Here is a 22,835-nt window from a genome sequence, read left to right as displayed (position 1 = left end):
AGGAAAATACAGGTTTAATTCAAAGTTTTGCCACGTTCTTGCTAACATGGGATCATTCTGATTCCCTTGTAGCACCGTGGAGCTGCAGGGGAGTGAGAAGGACTGGGAGCTGTGGATCGAGAAGGGGTGGGAGCTGTAGGGCCAGCTTCACCCCAAGGTGACCACATTTCCAGAGGTGGTACCAGTCCCTGCTGGAGGAGATAGACTTGGGGAAGAGGTCAGGGTGCAGGTCTTCCTCTGAGAGCTTCCCAATGAAGCTATATGATGTGGCAAAATCCCATTGTAACACTACACATACACCTGTGCACGCCTAACCTTATGAAATTCAACAAGGGCAAGTGTAGGGTGCTGCACCTGGGGAGGAGCAACCCCATGCACCGGTACAGGTGGGGGCTGACCTGCTGGAGAGCAGCTCTGTGGAAAGAGACCTGGGAGTCCTGGTGGACAACAGGGTGACCATGAGCCAGCAATGTGCCTTCATGGCCAAAAAGGCCAATGGCATCCTGGGCTCCACCAAGAAGAGTGTGGCCAGCAGGTGGAGGGAGGTCATCCTCCCCCTCTGCTCTGCCTTGATGAGGCCACGCCTGGAGAACTGTGTCCAGTTCTGGGCTCCCTGGTTCAAGAGGGACAGGGAACTGCTGGAGAGGGTGCAGCAAAGGGCTACCAAGATGATGAGGGGACTGGAACACGTCTCTTGTGAAGAAAGGCTGAGGGATCTGGGTCTCTTCAGTCTGGAAAAAGGACAACTGAGGGGACACCTTATCAACACTTATAAATGCTTATAGGGTGGGTGTCAGGAGGATGGGGCCAGGCTCTTTTCAGTGGTGCCCGGGGACAGGACAAGAGGTAACGGGCACAAACTTGAGCATAGGAAGTTCCACCTAAACATGAGGAGGAACTTCTTTCCTTTGAGGGTGCCAGAGCCCTGGAAGAGGCTGCCCAGAGAGGCTGTGGAGTCTCCTTCTCTGGAGACATTCAAACCCGCCTGGACGCGTTCCTGTGCCACCTGCTCTGGGTGACCCTGCTCTGGCAGGGGGATTGGACTAGATGATCTCCAGAGGTCCCTTCCAACCCTGTGATTCTATGATATACAATATCATCTTGGCTGCATCCAGCCCTGTTCCTCGATAGAAATCAACCTCTGTATTCATTTCTCGAGAAAATCTCTGGGTAGCATAAATGACCCTATTCCCATTGAAGACACTGGAGCCTCGTTGAGTTCCACCAACCACGTTAAGCAAAGCACTGGAGATCCCTCAGGATCGATCTGGATTATGAGCATTATGGTTTCAAATGTGAAATCACTGGGACTCCAGCTAGATTGTTTTAGCAAAGCACTTAATTGGCATTGATTCGCTTTAGAGCTTTTTTTAATTTTTTTTTTCAGCTGGGAATATTAAGACACGTAGCCTGGGCCAGCGAATCTGCCCAGTCTGTGGCATGGGTTAACTGGTGATTCAGCCTCTCGCTGGAAACGGCTCATCATCTGCGGGGCTACTACCAAGGAAATCCCTTTCACGACTCACCCTCTCGCCCTTTCCCAATGTCTACCATTACTTTTTAAAGATGAGAAACCAGCAGCTCTTACACAAACCATGAGCGTAGAGACCTTCTTAAACCAGACAGGTCGTTTCCCCATCCTCCTTCCTCCTGACCTGGTGGTACCCAGGCGACGAGGGCGCGCATCAAGGTTGTGGGCTCGCATCTCTTCCTCCATTTCCCCATCCTCTTTCCTCCTGACCTGGTGGTACCCAGGCGACGAGGGTGTGCATCGAGGTTGTGGGCTCGCATCTCTTCCTCGTTTCCCCATCCTCCTTCCTCCTGACCTGGTGGTACCCAGGTGACGAGGGCGCGCATCAAGGTTGTGGGCTCGCATCTCTTCCTTCCACTTACTCTATATCACCTTGAAAATCAGGCCAACATTTGGAAGCACTTAGGCAAGGCTTAATTTTATTGCCTGGAGGGTGGTGTTGAAGTTAATGGGGGTACGCACCACAGCAAACGGAAAGACGTGCGGGTGTGTGGGATAGCCACCTTGGAGGAAACCTCGTCGGGCTTTTCCAAGTTTTCCATTTGTAAGCAGTTTCTTGTGAGATTCTGGGGGGAAACGTGGCTGGGTTTTATTTCTTCCCAAAATTTAAAAAGATCATCTTTTTTTTTTTTTTTTTTTTTTAACCACGGGTTTTGGCAATGAATTAGGGATGTTTGAGGAAGAAAATGCTTTTCCTTTGAAAAACGTGACTGGTGCAGCAAATCTCGTTGCGGAAGATATCTTCCTCTGGCTCTCAGAGGACTGGATTCACTGAGGTTGATTATTGGGCTCCACCTAGCCAAAGTTGGCCTTAAAAACTCGGGTTCGAAAGGAAAAAAATGGCGAAATTTCACAAAACACTTGTGCCAGTTTATTCTTAAAAAAAAAAAAAAAAGCTGTAGAAAGCAAAAGTGTGTCCAAATTAATTATGCCCATGAAAATCTTTAAATTTGATGATAATTTATTTTTCTGATTGAAGAGGCATCCTTTAAGTCCTCTTTCTTCTGGAAAGCTTTCAATTCAATACACCTTTAATTAGAGCTTTCCTGAGCTGGGATAAGCAATCATTACAACCTTTTCTATTATTTTTTTTTTTACTGGGTGTTTCCTGTTGTGCTCGTGTGATCCGAGGTGGGGTCCGCCACAACCCTTTCTGGTCTTCTTTCTCCTTGTTGTTCTTATTTCACACCCTGTTAGAAGCAGTTCAGCCTCTCCTCCTTTATAGTCTGGGAGACCCGCTCATCCCTCTGTTAATGACAATCAAAAACCGGGAAGCAATTTCACGTGGGTAAATGGGAAATAATTTCCAGGGCTGAGCGGGGACCTATTGGTCTGCTGTGGTTTTGGACTGGAAAGTCATTGCTGAGATGTTTCCTTCGTCGCTGTTGCCTCCTTCCCCCTCAAGTATTCTTCTGTATGAAAACGTCGGGTTTGGCTTGCAGGATTTTGGGGGGCCATTTTTAAGCAAAGAATCGTTTAGGTTGGAAAAGACCCTTGAGATCTTCCAAGTCCAACCATCCAAACCACGGTGCTGGTCCCTCAGCACCACGTCTGCCCATCTTTTAAATACCTCCAGGGATGGTGACTCCACCACTGCCCTGGGCAGCTTGTTCCAATGCTTGACAACCCTTTTGGTGAAGAAATTTTTCCTAATATCCATCCTAAACCTCCCCTGGGACAACTTGAGGCCGTTTCTTCTTGTCCTATCACCTGTCCCTTGGGAGAAGAGACCGACCCCCCCTGGCTACCCCCTCCTTTCAGGGAGCTGTAGAGAGCGAGAAGGTCTCCCCTCAGCCTCCTATTCTCCAGGCTGAACACCCCCAGCTCCCTCAGCTGCTCCTCACCACACTCGGGCTCCAGACCCCTCACCAGCTCCGTTGCCCTTCTCTGGACACGCTCCAACACCTCAATGGTGCTGGGGACATTTCCATCCGCACTGATTAAAAGCCGTCTTGGGAAGCAGCGCCATGAACAATGCGCTTCAGTAGAAGGGGCTGGACGTAATTGTTTCGTCGTCGCATTGGCTTTGGCGGATTGATGGAAGCGAGCAATTTTGATGGGGAAAAAAAAAGCCGCGTGTGTGGGAAACGCAGAGTCGCTTGGTTTCGTGCTTGGGGTGCGGGCGGGTGGTTTGGATGGGTGCTCCCATCCCACGGGGGATGCAGGCTGTGGGAGTACCAGGAAAAGCAGTGGGTGGCAATTGGTGTTCCTCTCCGCGCTGGCTTGGCAGTCCCTGGATGCTGCCCAAGTTTTGCTTTACCCTTATCTAGGGCCAGACACATTGTTCGCGCCGACTTCATTTACTGATTTACCCAGACACTCCTTAGAAACCCGGTAGTCAGAGGAGTTGCAGATAGTGGTTTGGGTGTGGGGATGGAAGCAGCATTTTTATTTTTTTTTTCCCTGACAAGCCAAGAAAGCATAAAATAAAAGTTTCAAAAGTAACCGTGCTCTGAGCACGGAGCTCTTCCAAGCCGTGTCTGGGAGTGCCAGGTTGCCCCGGGCTATCTTACACTTGATTTTGCCTCGTGCTTCAGAAAGATTTTCCTTTGTATAAACAATTTTTGGTTGTGATTTGGGGTTGGTTTTTTTTAATGTGTTGCTTTAAAGGAGGACCAGCAGAAAGGCCTCCTAATGTGGAACTTGGTGTCCGGCTGCTCTCATCGGATTTATTATATTAACAAAAAAAAAATATCTGTATTTCCTTGTAATAATACCTGTGCCAGAAAGGAATTAATATTTTATTAAATGCAGTGTTTGACTGAATGCTCTGAGATGGGCCTGCTAAATTTGGGGCAGAACCTGGGGAATGAGCTGACCCTTGGTGCACCCAACGAGGAGGAGAGGAGGGACCTGTTGTTTATCACTCAACGCGATGGCCGACCCTTTGGGGTCGCGCAGAAGCCGGGCTTAGCCAGGTTGGGCTACTCATGGCGACGGAGGTGGGGTGACTCCTCTCCCGGGGACGTCCTCATGGACGGGGACCACAGGAGGTGGGTGCGGGACGGGGTCGTTGGCCGCGTGGGTGCAGCTGAGGTGGCCAGGAGGTGGCTTCCAAATCTAGGGACGGGGCGGGGGGGAGCTTTGAAGCCCAACGTTGGGCACTTGGGAAGGGTTTTCAAAAAGTCACTCGTTCCTTGGATTGGGCACCCGATTTGGGCTCTCATCACCCGGCCAACACGGCGACTGGGGACTTGGGTAAGGAAACCCCTCCTTTGAACAATGCCTCGCCTCCATCTTCTTGCTCGCTCGGGTCATTCGTGGGCAAAACCTGATTTTTTTAGTTAAATTATCCCCAGTTCTTTTGAAAAGAGAAGGTTTTCACCGCCCCCGCCCCAGGCTTTACCTTGTCTCAGCCAAACGGGCGCACGGTTTGCCGGGGAAGTCCCCCAAGGTGTCACCAACTGAGCCAGGCCCTCTGCAGGTGCAACTCAGCACAGGGTCAGGGGTCACCAGTTACACCAGGGAAAAAGGCTTGGCCCGCTGAGTAGAAAGAAGAAAAAAAAAGAAAAAAAAAAGGATGCGATAAATCTGCTTTAAGAAAAATGAGATTTCCAAAAAAAAAAAAAAAAAAAAAAAGGACAACAAACACCCCCCCCCCCCAAGTTTTTCTTTCCAAAGGACTTTGTGTGCTTGTTTAGAAAGGAAACATGCAAAGATCCCGGGAAAATCAGTCAATGTCCCGCACGTTGTTAGACCTTAATAGTACAGGTGGACGAGGAGGGCTCCGTGCCAAATACTTTTGGTTTAGAGGGAGTGGTGGGAGTGAATTCTCCCAACCGCTCCTAGAAAGGCTTAACTTTCCGCACACAAATCAATGACAATCTCCGCTCGGCTGCAGACACCCGGGGAGCGACGCTGCCGGATTCCCCCGTCCAGCCGAGGCAGGCGAGGGGAGGACGAAGGTCGGCACCCGGAGCGGGAAGGTGGGTCGCGTGCCTTCTTTTCGGCTTCCAAAATAAGTGGCTTTTCTTTTTTTTTTCTTTTTTTTTTTTTTTTTTTATCCCCTTTTTAAAGGCTTTTGCGGTTTATTGAGGGGAGGGGAAGGAAGAGCTTGAATTCCGTGCTCGGAGGCTTAATCGTGTTCGGGTTGGAAATCTCCAGCGCGTCGTAGCGATCCTCCGTGCTAATCTATCGCCATTTACATGCGTTTTTAATTGCTGTTTGAACTCGAACCCGCGATTCTCTGTCTGATTTCCTTGCTTGCTAACTCGAATCTTTACCGAGCCCGGCGATTTTTGGCTGCGTATCAACACCTGTACGATACAACCTCTCCGTTCGTGGAGGGGTTTGCGTTCGGTTTGGGTTTTGGTTTTTTGTTTTTTGTTTTTTTTCTGGAAATCCGGCTTAGTTATTTGTTCTTTTCTTTTAGACGGGAGATGCCGGTGCGAAAAGACATCTCCTGCTGGGGGGGCAGAGGGGCTCTGATGAGGCAGGTGATTAATATTTAGAATAGAATAGAGTAGAATAGAAGGGATAGGATAGAACAGAATAGATATTCTGTTGTATTATATATTATATATTATATTATATTATATTATATTATATTATATTATATTATATTATATTATATTATATTATATTATATTATATTATATTATATTATATTAGTTGTGTTGTGTTGTGTTGTGTTGTTGGACTAGATGACCTTGAAAGGCCCCTTCCAACCCAACATAGTCCTTAATTCTATTCTATGATTCCATACCGTACCATACCATATATTTTTAATACTTCTTTATTAATACTCGGTTTAAAGTCGGGTTTGATTCAGTGGTTCTTTGGAGAAAACTTGCCGGGTGGGGGGGGAAAAAAAAAAAAAAAAAAAAAAAAATCCACCCTCTCCTCTTAAGTAGTTAAAACATCTCGGCAGCTCGAATGCTTGCGGGGAAATCGCGATTAAAGAAGGGGATGAAGCTGATGCTCGGTGCAGGGTTAAGCCCGGCTCAAGCCGACCTGTTCCGCGCTGCCCGCGCAGGGAAAAATTGGAGGTGCTTTATCTGGAGATCCCCCAACCTGGATTTTGGGGTTGAAACCTCCATCTATCTCAGGAACTTTTTGCTTCTTTAGGAGCAAACGGGACGCGGCAGGACGGTGTGTTATTCCCAGTGAAGCTTTATTATTTTTAACAGCTCCTTCGTGAGATTGAACGCTATTTCAGCAGCGCAAAGCCCCTCTCCAGCTCCCCCCCCGGCCCTGCGTAGGCAATTCCCATAGCCGCGCCGCCGATAAAAAAGAAAACAACCAACAGCCGTGGTTTTGTTTAAGGTTGGGCTGAATGAAAACAGGAGGGGAGGAATGTGCTCAGCAGAGGAGGAACCGGCGCTCGGCCGTCCCGGCGTTGCTTTCCCGAGAGGGTTGGGTGGACGGAAACGCTCGGCGTGGTGCCGCGGGGACCTGCAGCTTGTTCTGCCCTCGAAAAGGGGATGTGGCAGCCACCTTCCCACTTCGCCCAGGTACAATATTTGGGGGAGTGAGACTGAGTGAGACTCTTTCCCTCCTTTCTGCTTGGCGGAAGGGGGATCGGATGGAGGGTTCTCCTCCTGGGGGGATTTGGAGGTTGGGAGCAGCAAAGGTTGGGAGCATCCAAATGCCGGTGGCACGGCCGGCCCTTGCTGCCTTCGACGTCTCCAACGCCCCACATGGGAGGGCAAACCTTTTGTGGGCTTCTCGGCACGTATCCTGGTGTATCCACCCCAGGACACCCCTGCAAATAACTCCTGAGGAGGTAGATGTGATGCTCTGGCGTCTTTCCGCGGTCTTCCAATGCCTTCCACCGCCGCAAAAGGGACATTTCCAAGCCCCGCTCGGGAGCGGGCAGGATTTAACACCCACTTCACGCTTGCGCTTGACGCTGTTTACTTCAGGTGCCAGGCGATGAGGAGTCAGACCCGGCGTGTTTGAGCACTGAGCAAGCGTTAGCTGTACAAACCTGGGATTTTCCAGCGAGCCTGGGGCTGTCCGGCACCTAACTCCCCGCGCCTCCTTTGAAATTCCGCCTCTAATTAATAAATCAGCGGCAAGTTTCACTGGCATAATTTCGGCCCGATTGCTCTTAATTAAAAGCGCAAGCTATTAAAACAGTTGCAAAAAACGCTTAAGCCTTCCCTCCCCGTGCTCGCCGTCCTGCTCTTATTCCCATTAAGTGTCGCCGGTGGAAGGGTTTTATAAACTTGGAAGTAATTAGGAAAGGTGAAGGAGCTCAGACCGCATCCAAAGGCGGCGTGCGGGGAACGATGCCGGGTAATGGGGCAGTGATGGGAGGGCTCATCCCTGCCCCTGCCTGTCCCCTGCCCTCCCGGCAGGATGGGGACGGGAAGGCGGCGTCACGCCAGGTCCCATCAGCGTGTCCTGTCTATAGAATGTATATATTTATATATAAATACAATATACGTCTATTATAAACGGTCGTGCAGTGTTTAAATTTATATAATGGGGTACTGTGTATGTATTATACGCTATATAATTAGCGTATACGCTCTGGACACTATAATATTAGTGTGTATATATACTATTTTATTAGCGTATAATGGTGGAGAAGGGCACCCAGCTACACCACGCCGCGGGTCGGGTCAGCGAGGTAGCTCCAACGCTTTATTTTCCTTTGGCTGAGAGCTTTCGCGATGAATAGAGGGAGGGGAGCCGGGGCCGGGATGCTCCTGCCAAGAATGATTTGGAGGCCTCTTTATATTAGTCAGAGCTTTTTTATTCCTTTACTGGAAGCCGGAGAGGAGCCGAGCGCCCGGGTGGCAACGTTGCTCACAGGTCTGCCTAATTGTCGAGTATCGCTCATGCGAGCGGCTTGCCTTAATTACAGATTGATTTCTCGCTGCTGCTGGATTGCTTTGTTCCTCGTCCCTCAAAAAGATGTCCTTGCCCCTGAGGAACGGGTGCGTGGTGGTCGTGAGGGCTTTTTTGGTTGGGGGGGGGGAGGATGTCACATGCCACCCAGTGGTTTTGCAAGGGGCTCGATGTGCTTGGGCAGCTGCGGAAGAGGAGGAGGAGGAGAAGGAGGAGGAGGAGGGGATGTCCCACCCCATGACGGCTCTGCGCCATCTCCGTGTGGGTCTGGGCAGGCACGTGGCTGTTGGGACCATCGAATGACTTCCACCTCCCGGGGTGCGGGGAGAGGCAGGAGCCCGGCGTCGCCGTCCCCCACCCTGCCCTACCTAGCAGGGAACCAGTTTGGGAAGTGCCTCCGTGTTGCCCGCGGATGAGCCGGCCCAGGAGGAGGTAGGAGACCACTTTGGATTGAGATCCTGGCACCACTGGGAGGAGGCAGGGTGGAGGGATGGACACCAGCCAGCTTCCTAACTATGCAAACAACCCACACCCATGTTCGGTGTTTATCCCCGCCGAGCCCGTCACCATGGTATCTGGGCACCTTTTGCCAAGGTGAGCTGAAGCTGATGGAGCAGATCCTCTGCCAAACCCCAGGCTCTCTAGGCATGTGTCTGGGAGGTCTCTTAGATCAGCTGGATCTTCCGGAGTTACTGCTGCTGGGATAATTCCGATCAGTTTGCCTTTGGACCCCCCGCCGCTGCCTGCTCGGTCCCTGGCCGGCTCCTGTCTTCCACGAATCATAGAATCATAGAATTGCCTAGGTTGGAAGGGACCTTTCATATTGTTGAGTCCAACCATCGTTGAGCTCATGAGCTCCTCAAAGCAGGTGCATCCTCACCTCTGCCATGGGGGTTTCCTTACGCTGTGTCACACCACGGTGCCAGGCAGCCCGCCAGAGAGGTGGCTTCACAGCCTCCTGTGCTGGGACCGCTGCCTTGGTGCAAAATTTGGACCCTTCTGGGCTGCTGGGTAGCGATCCAGAGGCTGGTGGTGCCTCCAGGAACACGTGGGGTCTGGGCACATCATTGGGTGACCAGCTGGTGCTCTGTCGTGTTCTCCTCACTCTTCACGTTCTCTACCACTGTTCTCCTGTGGTCTGGGGCAAGTTGCTCCATCTGCTACCAGCAGAATGGAGGTGAGAAGGTTCGATGGCCTCCCAGGAGGCAATTGGAGGCCAAGATGGAGGTGAGAAGGTTTGATGGCCTCCCAGGAGGCCAGGAGAGGAGAGGGGAGGAGAGGAGAGGGGAGGAGATGAGAGGAGAAGAGAGATATTTAGCTGGGGAAAAAAAAAAAAAAAAAAAAAAAAAAAGGAGAACATTTTAATTATCAACGTTGAGCAATTTCGAAATGGGAAATTTCCCCTCCTGCCCCACCAGCAAGTCGTTGGCCTGGCTGCTTGCTGGTGGTGTGCGAGAGGAGATGAGTCACGTCAGCTAATCCCTGTCTCCAGACTCCCGTGTCCCTTCCAAACCTTCTCCCCCAGCCTTGCAAGGGCGTGCAGGCTTCTGCCTTTCTTGCACGGAAATAATCGGCCGGGGGGGATGAAACTCGAGGGGCAGCCTCGGATGCGTTTGGCGGCTTCTTGTTTCCTCGTGGCAGCGATTGCATTACGGCTGCTTTTGTAGTCTGTGCCGAGAGACGGAGCGCCAGCTGAAAGAGGGCTCTGAAGGTCCACCTCAGCCGGGATGAATACCTCCGTGCCGCGGCTAGACGCTGGAAAGACTAGAAGGGGGCAGATTGCAAAATAAACGGCTTGGATTTGCTTTCCTTTACCTTCAGATCCCTGTGCCGTGAGCAGGTCTCTGTCCTTAGGGAGGTGTTGGATGAGACAACCTTCTCCATGGACAGGTCTCAGCCCCTTCAAGGTGCCAGGTGGCTTTAGGAGCTGCAAGGGAACATGAGAACATCTGAGCATCCCAGGGCAGAGAAGAAGGTTGTGATGTACATCCAGGCCCAAGCTTGGTTCACTTCTGGCAACTTCTGCCCTCTTAGACCTGTCTGAAGAGAAATTAAAGAGATTAACCCCTCTGCGCCTTGATTTCCCTGGATGGAAAATAGGCCAGTAGCCACCTTCCATGGATCTTGGTCTGGTTTTGAGAGGACTTTGGAGATGCTCTGGATATAGGGTGGTAAAACGAACGCTGAGCGTTCAATCCAAAGAGGATCAGAGATTTTATATTCGCGGCTGCGGAGGAGCAGGCAGGTTGCAATATTCCAGCCTTTCCACCGCGCACATGCACTTTGCAAACAGTTTTGTTGCAATTAATTACAGTGTAATTAAAGCAAAACGACGGTGCTAACTTAGGGCAAAATCTTGTGAAACAAATAGCGTTTGGGCTGATTTTGTAATTGCTCCGGGTTCCCCAGATACAAATTACACTGTCAGGGCTCCTGATTTATGGCAGAGTGATACACGCACAAATAACTCAGGGCAAGAACTGCCTGCGCGGGTTGCAGAAGGTCCCCGTCCCCTCGGTTCTCCTTCTGGGTGACCCATGGAGTGTGTGGTTCTCCTTGAAGCGTGGGGTTCTCCTTGAAGTGTGGGTTCTCCTCAAAGTGACCCATGGAGTGTGTGGTTCTCGTTGAAGCGTGGGGTTCTCCTTGAAGTGTGGGTTCTCCTCAAAGTGACCCATGGAGCGTGTGGTTCTCCTTGAAGCGTGGGGTTCTCCTTGAAGTGTGCGTTCTCCTCAAAGTGACCCATGGAGTGTGTGGTTCTCCTTGAAGCGCGGGGTTCTTCTTGAAGTGTGGGTTCTCCTCAAAGTGACCCATGGGGCGTGTGGTTCTCCTTGAAGCGTGGGGTTCTCCTTGAAGTGTGTGTTCTCCTTAAAGGGACCCATGGAGTGTGTGGTTCTCCTTGAACCGTGGGGTTCTCCTTGAAGTGTGGGTTCTCCTCAAAGTGACCCATGGAGTGTGTGGTTCTCCTTGAAGCGTGGGGTTCTCCTTGAAGTGTGGGTTCTCCTTAAAGGGACCCATGGAGTGTGTGGTTCTCCTTGAAGCGTGGGGTTCTCCTTGAAGTATGGGTTCTCCTTAAAGTGACCCATGGAGTGAATGGTTCTCCTTGAAGCGTGGGGCTCTCCTTGAAGTGTGGGTTCTCCTCAAAGTGACCCATGGAGTGTGTGGTTCTCGTTGAAGCGTGGGGTTCTCCTTGAAGTGTGGGTTCTCCTCAAAGTGACTCATGGAGTGTGTGGTTCTCCTTGAAGCGTGGGGTTCTCCTTGAAGTGTGGGTTCTCCTCAAAGTGACCCATGGAGTGTGTGGTTCTCCTTGAAGCGTGGGGTTCTCCTTGAAGTGTGGGTTCTCCTTAAAGGGACCCATGGAGTGTGTGGTTCTCCTTGAAGCGTGGGGTTCTCCTTAAGGTGTCCCATGGCCAGCAGGACACAAGCGGCACCGACTGTCCCCCTTCTGCCCCATCTCCAAAGCTTCTCATGAAGCTTCTTCACCAGGGAGGTGGCAGTGCTGCCCTGGGTGCAGCTCCCCCCTGGGCAGAGGGACACAGCCAGCAACAAGCCACCAACGGGCACGTGGTGGGCAGAGGGATCTCATCCATCCGTGGTGGTCCAGGCTACAGGACAACAAGGCCGATGGTGCGATTTAGTCCTTGGGTCCCAACTTTTTCGGGCTTGCAGGTTTGTGCTGCCTGATCCTTCCTGGGCTATCTGGTGGGGCCGTGATAGATCGCGCCGGAGGATGGTGACTCAGCTGGGGTAGGTGACCTGCAAAGGGAACACAAAGAGGTTGTGCCCTTATCTGCTTCTCCGACCAGGCATTTGGTTTTAAAGCTTTGTTTCCTCCGCTCCCGTTTCCAGCCGCACTGGGAATATCGCGCTTTGTTTTCGTGCAGGAAGTCCCTTTCCAGATTAGAGAGCTGGAGTGGGTGTTTTCTCACCTTTAATTAAAAGGGAGTGAAGCTGTGACTTTTTAGCAAAGAACTCCTGCCTTGCAAGCGTTTGGAGGTCACTTGAGTTAATGCATTTCAAGAAATGCAAACAAAACCCCCCAAAATATCCAGGCGTCGCTGCCCGGGGTTTAAAAATAAGCGAGGCACGCTTCTGAAAAAGTCAGGAGATCAAACGGAAAAACAATGAGATGAGCTAAAAGCATCGGTTCTCACCATTAAACACCTCTGCGTTCTTTTTTTTCCCACTGAACGCTGGGGTTTGGGCTGTGGGTCGCCGCTGGTGTCGCCGTGCCGGCCTGATCCCGCTCGGTCGCGCCAAGGGCTCCCTGTGGATGGGATAATCTCTTTGCCAGCCACCACCGAATCCCGCGCCGCCCGCGGACATCCTTTGCCAGGGGGTGGTCACGGGTGGTTTCTCGGTGGAGGTGGAAAGCCGTCGGGGGGGGGTTCGCACCACCATCCCGGCTGCGGCTCAGGGTTGAGCGTCTTCCCCTCGTCCCATTTTGCTGTTGGGTACCAGTGTGTCCGTCCCCCGCCCTCCCCATCGCATCCCACCGGCAGCCGGGGCTCCTACTCTGAATGCGAAATCCTGAGACAGAGAGAAGGAGCCAGGACGCTGATTAATTTGAGCCTGTGCCGCTCTTATCCTGGTTTCAAAGTAATTGTCTCTCTTGTCCACAATTTTCTCTCCTTACATTTCACTGCATATTTATTAGGTTTTTGTGAGGCTGTCTGCAGCCACATTAAACCAATTTACTCCTTGAAATGTCTGACCTTTGATCTGCCAGCTACTGCCTTTCGGAGCCAGAGAAAGAGCCTTTAATAACGTGTCACATGAAAGGCTCGCGGCGGAGCCTGTCACTTGCACACCCGAACTCCAGTTAATAAAGTATCGGATGAATCAATTATTGCCTAATAATTGTTACCTATATTTTAGCGCAAAACAAGGAGAGTTATTTTTGCCCCTCTTTTCCCGGTCGCTTTACAATCTCCCGCTAGAGAAAACTCGTAAGGCAAATACACAGCTGTAATGAATATTTCTCAAGCAGCGTCTTCAACCTCTGTAGCCAGTTCTGATCCTGGCAGACGCCGGGGATTTTTTTCGCAGCGGCGTCAGACCGTGTGGGTGCATCTCATTTTCGGAGCCCCTGCAGCCTCCCGATGTGCTGTGTCTCCTCAGCCACCCTCTGGCAGCAGGCACGGGAGAGGAGAAGGGGGTTACTGGGTGGCAAAGCGCTTTGCTGGGGATGTTTCGGCTGTTTTCCAGGCAAGGGCAGCGAGGCGGGGAGGTGTCGTGACTTGTCCATCACAGCAAGGTCGGAAGAAGCCACCCCAAGGACCACGCTCCTCGCCATCACCTCCCAGCAGCCCGGGCGTCTCCCGGTGTCCTTGTGCATCAGGGTCGGAGGCTCCTGTGTCATCGCTGGAGGACAGATGTCCCGCTCCAGGGGTGATGCCTCACCTCCTTTCCACCATGGAAAGGACAAAGTGGGCAGAGGACCCCTTCCAGTGGGCTGCTGGCCCAGCCGGCTCTCCATGCCACGAGACTGGGCGGCTCACATCGCGGTCGTGGCTGCATCCAGCCACACTGGCTACCTTTTATTTTACATTCTTATCACGTATTTGAAGTGACCGATACGTTACCTCTTACAGCTACGGAGCCACTGAGCTCTCAGGGGTTTGCTGAGAAAAATAGAGGCAGATGTGGCCAAGCTGCTGTTGAAATAAGGACATGGGGACAGAGCTGGTAGGATGTAACTCCCTTGGGGTCTCTGCAGCCTCTGGGCACGAGACGCTGCTGCCCTGAACCCCAAGAAGTCATCTGTAGCCATCTCCCGCTGGGTCTGAATCCCCTTTTTTGTCAGGCTGCTGGCTCGCTGCACCGGGTCTGGACTGCTTTTAGGGATGATGGAGAACGTTGTTCAGGTCCTCATGGCAGCCAGAGCATCCGTGAGGCCGCAGGGATACAGGACCCTCTGCTCAGGCTTTGCTCATGCTTTGGGGAGGGGGTCTCCCCCACCGCTCCCAACCTCTCCTCCGGTATGGACGTCGATCCTGCTTCTGCTAAAATCAGCGCTGAAGCCGGGTTTCACGGGGGGTGGAGCGGGCTGGTGAAGTTTAATCACAGCAATTACGGTTTCTGTCACCCGCAAGGTTCTCCGATGCATCACGCTGAAACAACCTCTTGCCCAGGAGCTCCATTTCCCTCCCAGTGACATCTCGCCGGGCCAGGAGCCGGCAGCCGACCGGAGGGGAGCGTGCCTGGGTACAGATCCATCCTGGAGGTGGCCTTGGCAACACACTTTGGCATTTATATATTATTTATTTTCCCTGACGCTTTTCATCCCTCACGTAGTTGCTTAACAGCACCAGGCTTCCACAAAATGCCGGAGAAGGGCTGAGAAATACAGGAGGCAACCCAAGTCTCCTCTCTCGGCTTTAATCTTCCCGGGATGACTTCTCGCTTGCCATATGGGGAGGGCCGTGCTCCTGACATCCCCGGCCTGCGAAACACCGCAGCGTCGAGCGGAAGCAAAATCTCGAGTTTCAGGGGAAGGAGAAACCATCTGCATCGCTCTCTCGCACATCTGTGCCCGTTTTGGCTCTGCGAGGACTTGGTTGCAAGCCTGTAGGGTTCATCTTCGGAAAGGCTGGTATTAATTGCCGTTGAAATGGGAAGCGTTAAAAGCTGGGCGAAGAAGGGGTGAAGAAAAAGGAGGAAGCTTGGAAATACTACGGGCTGATAATTCTTTCCGTCGCTCTTGAGTGTATTAAAAACGTCGAGGGTTAAAATTGTTACTGTAGGAGGCCCTCTGCTAGGCTTTGCCTACCGTGAATAGGGAGGGGAGGTGGAAGCGAACGTCGCTGGGGAGGTTTCAGACCAAATCCCAAATTTGAGATGAGATTCAGATGGTCCTGAAGACCTTCATAAACCTGCATTTCTTCCCTGCGTTAAAAAATAAGCGTGCCAAACCAGATCTCATTCTCTGTAGTGTGGACTGCATTTCGGATGGAGGCATCTAATCTACCTTCCAGCTTTAACACTGGCCCTCACCTTGTGCTTTCATCTCTGCTTACCCAATGGAAAAAGCCATGATCAGGGGCACTTTTTGATCCAGGACTGTTTCCAAGCTGAGCTTCAGAGGGGAAGTTAGCCTGGAAAAAGACGGGGATGGGGAGAAGGACCTGTGTTAGTCCTGGCCATGGAAAGCCACGCTACCGTATTGACCTGGAAGTCTTGTCCTGGAGGACCCCATGGAGACTTTCACCTTGTCCTTGGGCTTCTCAAAAATCAGCACTTTGCTTTCACACCTCTCAGCAAGGAGACCCCTGGAATTGTGGGTTGAATCTCCTTAGAACGATGCCGTCACTTTTACCTTCATCTTTTCCTTTGGACATCCCCCGGGGCCCAGGCAGGAGCATCCCAGCTGAGATGCTCCACTTTATTTTCCAGCTCCTTAAATCCACGGATGCTCAGCTCGTGACCCCCACCGTACCCTATCCGTGCGGGCGAGGGGAAATTCGAGCCTTTTGGACCTTCGCTTTTCCTCCTTGGGAGATGAAATTAATACTCCCTGCCGTACCTCGCAGGGATGCCGCTGGGATGAATTAGTTAGGAGACCAAATCTCGCTCGCCTGCCTCCAATCGCCGTGTGATTGCGTCTAACGTTCGCCTTTGCAATCATCACAGGGGACTTTGGGTTGGGACATGTGGGATTTTGACACGATTTGGGGTGGGAGCATCCTGCGGACCTCACCGGGATCCGGCCCTTGGCCGGCGAAGGGCTGAGGCTGTTGCAAAGATGCCGCGGATGCCTCCCTTGCAACCCTGCACCGCCTAATTTCCAGGCTCGCAGTGCTGTCTCTGCAAAGGTAGATTTGGTTTCTATTAATAAGGGGATAATAGCATGGGAAACCTGGCTACAGGATGGCCCGGACCCAATTACCGCGGTCGCTGGGCTACGGCAGCCGCTTCCCTGCAATTATCCCACCGCGCGCCGGGGCAGCGCAGCCCTTTGCCTTTTATTCTTAGTAACAGAGCCCCGGGCAAGGTCGCGGAGGGGGGGTTGGGGGGGTGATGGTCCCTGCAGCCCGAAGTCAGTCCCCGGTTGGGGGATGCGGGAGCTGAGATGGGGATGGCGGAGCCGCCTCGGTGTCACCCGCCGTCGGATGCAGCCAGGAGGGTGGCAGCAAGGCAGCGCCCTGTTTTGTCCTCGTCCCAGGCCAAGTGGTGTGTGTGTGGGGGGGTCGTGGTGACCCCCGTTGGCCGCTGTGGGGTCCATAATCAGTCTCATTATTTGGGGGGGAGGGGGGGCACAAAATCCCCAATCCATTCAAGACATGGTTTAGCGGCGGAGTTGGCAGCGTTAGGCTGACGGTTGGACTTGATCTTGAGGTTCTTTTCCAACCTGAATGGTTTTGGGATTCTACGGAGGTGACGCTTGGTCTTGCTCCCAGTATAAAAGGGGGTGGTTCGCACCCGCTGGGAACTGGCCCATCCAGCTGAGCAAGCCCCATGCGGGAATCACGGAGGCAGGAGGTGCAGGGGGTGGTCTGGGGATTGGGATTTGGGGAACCCAGGGTGAGGAATCTTTTCCAGCGCGTTCCCTCTGCGTCTGTAGGAAGCCCCTTTCCTTCTTTATCCCTCAGCTGGGTATCCGTAAACACGGATAATAGCCTGACGGAGGGATGCAGCGAGAAGAAATACATTACAGCCGGGGAGATGCTCAAAGGCAAGCTACCCAAATCACTCTAAAAACACGGAAGACCCTTCCTCAACCTGCGTTGGTTGGGGGAAAGCGGTGAATGGAAAATACATGTCAAGGATAAAAAGCGATGCTTAAAGGGCAGGAATAAAGCCTTTCTCGTGAGAAAAGCCCAGCTCTAGTCTGTGCTGTTTCAAATTAAGTTTTCGGTTTCCTAAAGGCAGCAGACAATGCTTCACTCAATTCTCTCCCCGCTGTCATTAAAACTCGAGTGTGTTGTCTGGATATAGTATTTTGCCCTACCTTAAGAGCTCTAATCTTTTTAGGACCATTTCTTGCCGCTATCTGCAGACACTCAAAAGCCTCCTCGACCGCGGAGTGAAATACAATCCCTGTCTTGGGGAGCTTTACCTCCCCTTTGTCTTCTGCAAAGACAGAAGGAAAATAACCACTTAACAAATCTGCCAGGTCGGAATTTTCTTCCCCCCTTCCGTCTCCCTTTTGCAGCTGTCATTTGTCGCTGGGTTGCTTTCTCCCGGTGCCACCCGCCTGTTGCAGGGAGATGGCGAAGAGCCTTTTATTGTTTGCTGAACAATTCCCTGCAATTTGCTGTTCGCTATTTCTTTCGGGCTCCTTTAATCCTTTCTTCGCTCGCCGCTGCTTATTTTTAGCTCGTGTGCCGTTCTCGTTCCTTCCCCCAAACTGTTTATGTTTTGAAAAGCCCCGCTTTGCTGCTGTTGGTACCCTTTTTTGAGCATCCCTGGTTGCCCGCAAAGCCCTCCCTGCCCTCGCCTTCCCCCAGCGCCCTGCCAGGCTGGGTGTTGCACGCAACGAGCTGCCATTCTCAGCTTTCCCGATTTTCCTTAGTTTTTCCGTGAGAGCTCTCCTCCAACCCTCCCTGGAAACCCACTTTCCCTTCGCGCCCAAATCATTTGGCTTTTGTTCGGTGAAAATCACCGGGAATGCCGAGCTCCCAGTGGCGCCACCAGCTCAGACCCGGCTCCTTTGGGTGATTGATGCCGTCCTGGTGCGACCCAAAATCCTCTGGCTTTGCCCAGTGCCGAAACGCTGCCGGTGTTGGGCTGAGCCAGCCGTCTACCAGGCTGGTGCCACCGACCGCGAGATGTGGGCACGAGGTTCAGCAGGTGGCAACCACCGGGCAGGGGGAAGCCCAGGTGGTGACCCCGATCGGGAGCCCCTCCCAAGCTTTAGGTTGCCTTTAGTCTTGAGATAAACCTGAGCCTCAAGGCGTTCGTCGAGATTAAGGTGGTGAGTCGGGATTTGGAAGAGCCAACTCCAAATTTTTGGCTCTACCATGGGCCTCTTCGGCGGCACGGCAGCGAGGATCTCTGTTCCCCATCCGGACAAACGAGGTCATCTCTGGTTTTCTCCCACTGTTTATTTGGAGCGCAAGCATTTAGGGACAGATTGCTCCTTCTTCGGTCTTGCTTGTGCGGTGCCCGTAGAGGGATGAGCATCCCACTTGGGCGGTATAAATGGTCGCTGCAATTAGTAATATTAATATTGATATAATAATAATAATAATAATAATAATAATCCCTGCACCTTGCACAGTAGAAAATTAGCCTGATCTGAAGATGCCCCAAGCTATGAGCAGCAAACTCCAGTAGTGGATATTTTTATTGCCTCGCCTGCACGTGTGTGCTGGCTGGCAGGGCCGTGCGTCGCTCCGGTTACTCGGATTTCCAGCTGGAGAATTAAAACCCCTCCCTTCTCCTGCCCACGAGCGGGACTCAGAAATTCAAGCAGGGCTTTCTGATCCGTGCAAGCATCTCCTGATCTGCCCCTAGGGAAACGGCAACGTCCGGCGTAACCCCCTCGTTCCTGAGCCATCCAAACTGTCGCCGCCGTCGGGCAGCGGGGAGGATATATTTCGTTTCTCCCCGGCGGTCCCGTCTCCTCCCTCGTTAATATTGCAACAAGCGTTCCTCCTCGGGAGCACCGCCTGTCCCTCGGGAGGGCTTCCAGGTTTCAGGCAGGTGTACGGCAACCCTGCTACCTCCATCCTTCACGCAGACACCAAGCCGGTAGCATCAGCTCTGCCTTTTTCCTGGGATCACAGATCGTAGTCTTCATCATTCCTTGGGTTTGGGTTTTGTTTTGTGGTTTGGTTTAACGAACAGGTGAATTTATGTCGGAAAAGCAACTGGAATTTCCCGACCGCAGAAATGACGAGGACTAGGTCTGGAGACGCTCTGGTTTTGGGGCTTTTTTTCGGTTTTACCTCTAAGAGACGCCGGCGGCCGGAGGTGCAACCCCGGGGCTGCGTCTTTAATTGCTGTTTTCACGAACATCACGGCGAATGCGCTGTTGGTTTAGGGGAAAAAAAAAAAAAAAAAAAGTGGGATCTCCATTAATAACCAACTGGCCTCACTGCCAGTATCTCAGACCCTCAAAAAAAGAGTTATTTCTGCTATCTTGTAATAACAAACTGATTTGCTCTGTTGTCTTTCAACATCGGATGAGCTCTTGCTCCCATTTCCCTTTAATAAGTGGTATTTTGTTTCCATTATTACTCAATAGTAAAAATCTTTTCCCGGCAACTTCACCAGAAGTAGATTTACGGCTATGAAAATAAACTTGGGCGTGATGAGATCTTGTCGTTTTATTATCTATAAAGCGCTTCGCACGGCTTTGTAGTTATCAAAATGTAATTATACGTTTAGATTTTTCCATCCTCTCTGTTTGTTGTCCTTTCTTTTTTTGGTTTGTTTTTTTTTTTGGTTAAGAGGGAAATAATGAAAACTAAGAAATCCATGCGCGATATCACTCAAAGCAGAACTGCTGCCGGCTTTACCCCGGCTTCTTCCAGAAGAAGGGCAGAAAACAATCACCGCGCGCTGCGACGCCGCCGATCTGCCCAGGGTGATGTTCGTGTTAAGACACATCTGCGGGGGTTTTTTTTTCACGCACGGGGAAAACGTCGACGTTTCCTGCTTTGAGATACGGTATTTACCGATTCTTAACGCGGGGCTGGGTGTTGATTGTCGTCGGAGGCTCTGGGTGTGGGCGAATCATTGTATAATGCCCACGCCCTTCGGGTGGCTTAGGGTGCGGCATTGTCTTTGCCTCACCGTGCAGTTTTAAGATGTATTATTACCCAAAAGTAACACGCCCTTCCGTGCTTCGTTGTTTTTATTAGGGATTGCTCTCCACCAGCGCTCCAAGCACCTGGCAAAGCCGCCGTTGGATGTAGAGCTCCTAACTCAGGCTTGCCTGGGCTTCCCGCTGGGATTCCCTGCGGAGGAGCTCTCACCGCTGGTGCTTTGCGGTGGGAGCGGGTCAGTTGGGACATCTCGATGGGCACGTTGGCACGTAGGCAAAGGCATCCAGCATGGTTGGAGACCCCCAAGGACTTGGGCTGATGTCACCTAGGTGTGCTTTGCGGTGGGAGCGGGTCAGTTGGGACATCTCGATGGGCACGTTGGCACGTAGGCAAAGGCATCCAGCATGGTTGGAGACCCCCAAGGACTTGGGCTGATGTCACCTAGGTGTGCTTTGCGGTGGGAGCGGGTCAGCTGGGACATCTCGATGGGCACGTAGGCACGTAGGCAAAGGCATCCAGCATGGTTGGAGACCCCCAAGGACTTGGGCTGATGTCACCTAGGTTGAGCTCCTAGACGGAGCTTACCTAGATGGAGCTTACCTAGATGGAGCTCTCCATGATGAGTTGTGGTAGGAGACAGAGAGGTGGGAAAGGCGAGTATTTCTGTTGGGACTGGAAAGGGCAGGAGAGAGTTAGCCCTTTGCCAGAGGACTTCCAGCCTGAGCCCCGTTTTAGGGAATTTGGTTGGATTTGTCCCATGCAAAGGCTTTTGAATCTGTCTGCTGTCCTGCCTCAGTTTCCCACCTCTCTGTGAGATAAGGATCATGATAAGTACTTGGCCACTTCTTCCACATGGTGCAGGATCCTGATGGCAACCAATTATAACCCATTCTTTCTCCAAATGAAGCCTTTTCTTGCAATCTGTTTAGGAAAAGGCTGTCCCGTTGAAGAGCCCACTTTATACATCCCATACGGCCTTTTCCATAAGCACACCAGACATCACATCTTCACCGCTCCGGCACGGCCACCACGGTGGCTTTTCCACCATCTCCATCTGGACAGCCCTCAGGTGCATCCATGGTGTCAGTGGTGACGCCTCCACCCATGGTGACCCCTTCGCTCACCTCTAGGTCGTTGCCGTCTTCTCCAAGCACCCAGTTCTCCTTCTGTGAAGGGTTTTATTACTTTTTTTTCGCCTGAAGTAGGGGGCTATATTTAAATGAAACACATCCAAGGCAAACTCACAGCGAAGTCTCACCTTTCCCCGTGCCACATGATTGAATAGGGGGGCAAAGATGCAACCCCCTTATTAGAGTAATATGATTTTCCATCTCAAATAGGAACCAGAGATGTTTTAATGATTGGGCTCATTAGATGGACTTTCCACTTAAAGTGTCTGTCGGGCAATTAAGGCTGGGAAAAGCATGACTGATGACCACACCTTCTGTGACTTAATGGGGAGTCTGAAGGCTGATCTTATTATCACACCGATACAGTCTGTGATAAAAAAGAATTTAAGATACTCTCCAGAGATTTATTTGCCCATTAGGAAGCTGCCAGGAGAAGGTTAAGGGAACTCGTAAGGTCAAAGCTGAACAGAGAAAAGTACTAAACGCTTGGGAGCTGGGTGGGCAGAAACCGGAGGACACGGTTTCTGCTCTTTGCCCTCGCTCCTGACCTGCTACCTGGCCTTCACCAAGTCACTTTGTTTCCGATTCCTTTCCGATGTTGCCGGTCATCAGCTTGGTTGGGCACCACGGTAGCCCCGCAGGTGCTTGGCGTAATGTCACCGTGGCTTTGTCTTCTCGGTGGCACACGTCCCTGCTGCCATCCGCTGCTGGAGAGGCACCTGGAAAAAAGATTGTATTGAGTCGGAAGGAGGCGTCTACAGCCGGGAGGAAAACGATGTTTAGGGCAGGGAGCTGAAAAAAGGGTACGTGAGAATTTCCCTTCTCCTCCAAGAGCATCCTCACGGGTCCTCCGTGATTCCCTTACCTATTCCCTCCGCTTTAAAACGTGACCCGCTGTAATATTTTACTTAAGCCTGGTGTTTAATGGACTGGAACTTATTGTAGAGCTCACTGTGCTGGCTTCAAACCTCCTGTTGGGTACCATTTTACTGACATTAGCTTGCCATAGCTTGTCAGTGATTTTAACTGTGCTGATGGGTCGAACGCCCCAGGATACAGGAGCCGGCTCTTTCGGCTTTGTACCTCCCTTTAGCTTCCTTAAGTACAGTTGGGAGAGATAATTCAGCTAAATACGTTTTAGTACAAAGTGAAGTTTTTGACGACCGAAAAAAACCCCAACCTACTGTGCGTGGGGGTCAGTTTTGTCAGGTTAAGGGAGGAATTGTGAAAAACGGCAGGGTTTCATTTCGGCATCTTCGAAGCAAACGTCTTGACTTTCGCGGGCGACGTGATTTGTTCGCCTCAACGTTTCCTGTGTTTTTAATTAAACAGATGCCCGGAATTTAAGGAAAACATTTTGTTTCAGGCCGAGCGAGGCGTTTTTTAACATTTTTCAGTTCCGCTAAGGAGAAGCCCTGCTCACTCCCACCCTCCCGTGAACCGGAACAGCCCCTTCTCCTTCACTCCGCATCCTTTCCGAGGGGGTGGGCGCCGACTCCGGCCCCGTCCGCGTCCGTTAGGAAAGCAAGGAGTCCCAGACTTCTCTCATTGTCCCTTTGTGACAAATTGAGCGTTGGGAGGCGGAAAAAAAGCCCCAATATGCTACTTAGAATTGTGTGAAAACTAAATAATTGAATATCAAGGCATTGGCTTTATGTCTTTTAA

The 22,835-nt window shown here is 51.7% G+C and overlaps 1 protein-coding gene across 4 annotated transcripts in view; it reads left to right on the top strand.

The window, feature by feature from the left end:
* The window catches only part of ZBTB7C (zinc finger and BTB domain containing 7C), a 165,099-nt gene that overhangs the window by 111,266 nt on the left and 30,998 nt on the right, over nt 1-22,835 (top strand). Inside the window, exon 1 of one of the 4 annotated variants that reach the window (XM_063321051.1) lies at nt 5,417-5,457. The exons of the other annotated variants lie outside the window; for them this stretch is intronic. The gene's annotated coding sequence lies outside the window, so the exon portion shown is untranslated. Of the gene's footprint in view, nt 1-5,416; nt 5,458-22,835 lie in introns of those variants that run through there. 4 annotated transcript variants of the gene reach the window in all.

Source organism: Chroicocephalus ridibundus, chromosome Z (genome assembly GCF_963924245.1).
Source record: "Chroicocephalus ridibundus chromosome Z, bChrRid1.1, whole genome shotgun sequence".
Classification (NCBI taxonomy): Eukaryota; Metazoa; Chordata; class Aves; order Charadriiformes; family Laridae; genus Chroicocephalus; species Chroicocephalus ridibundus.
The sequence above is the reverse complement of the archived record's forward strand: the minus strand, read 5'-3'. Positions and strand labels throughout refer to the sequence as shown.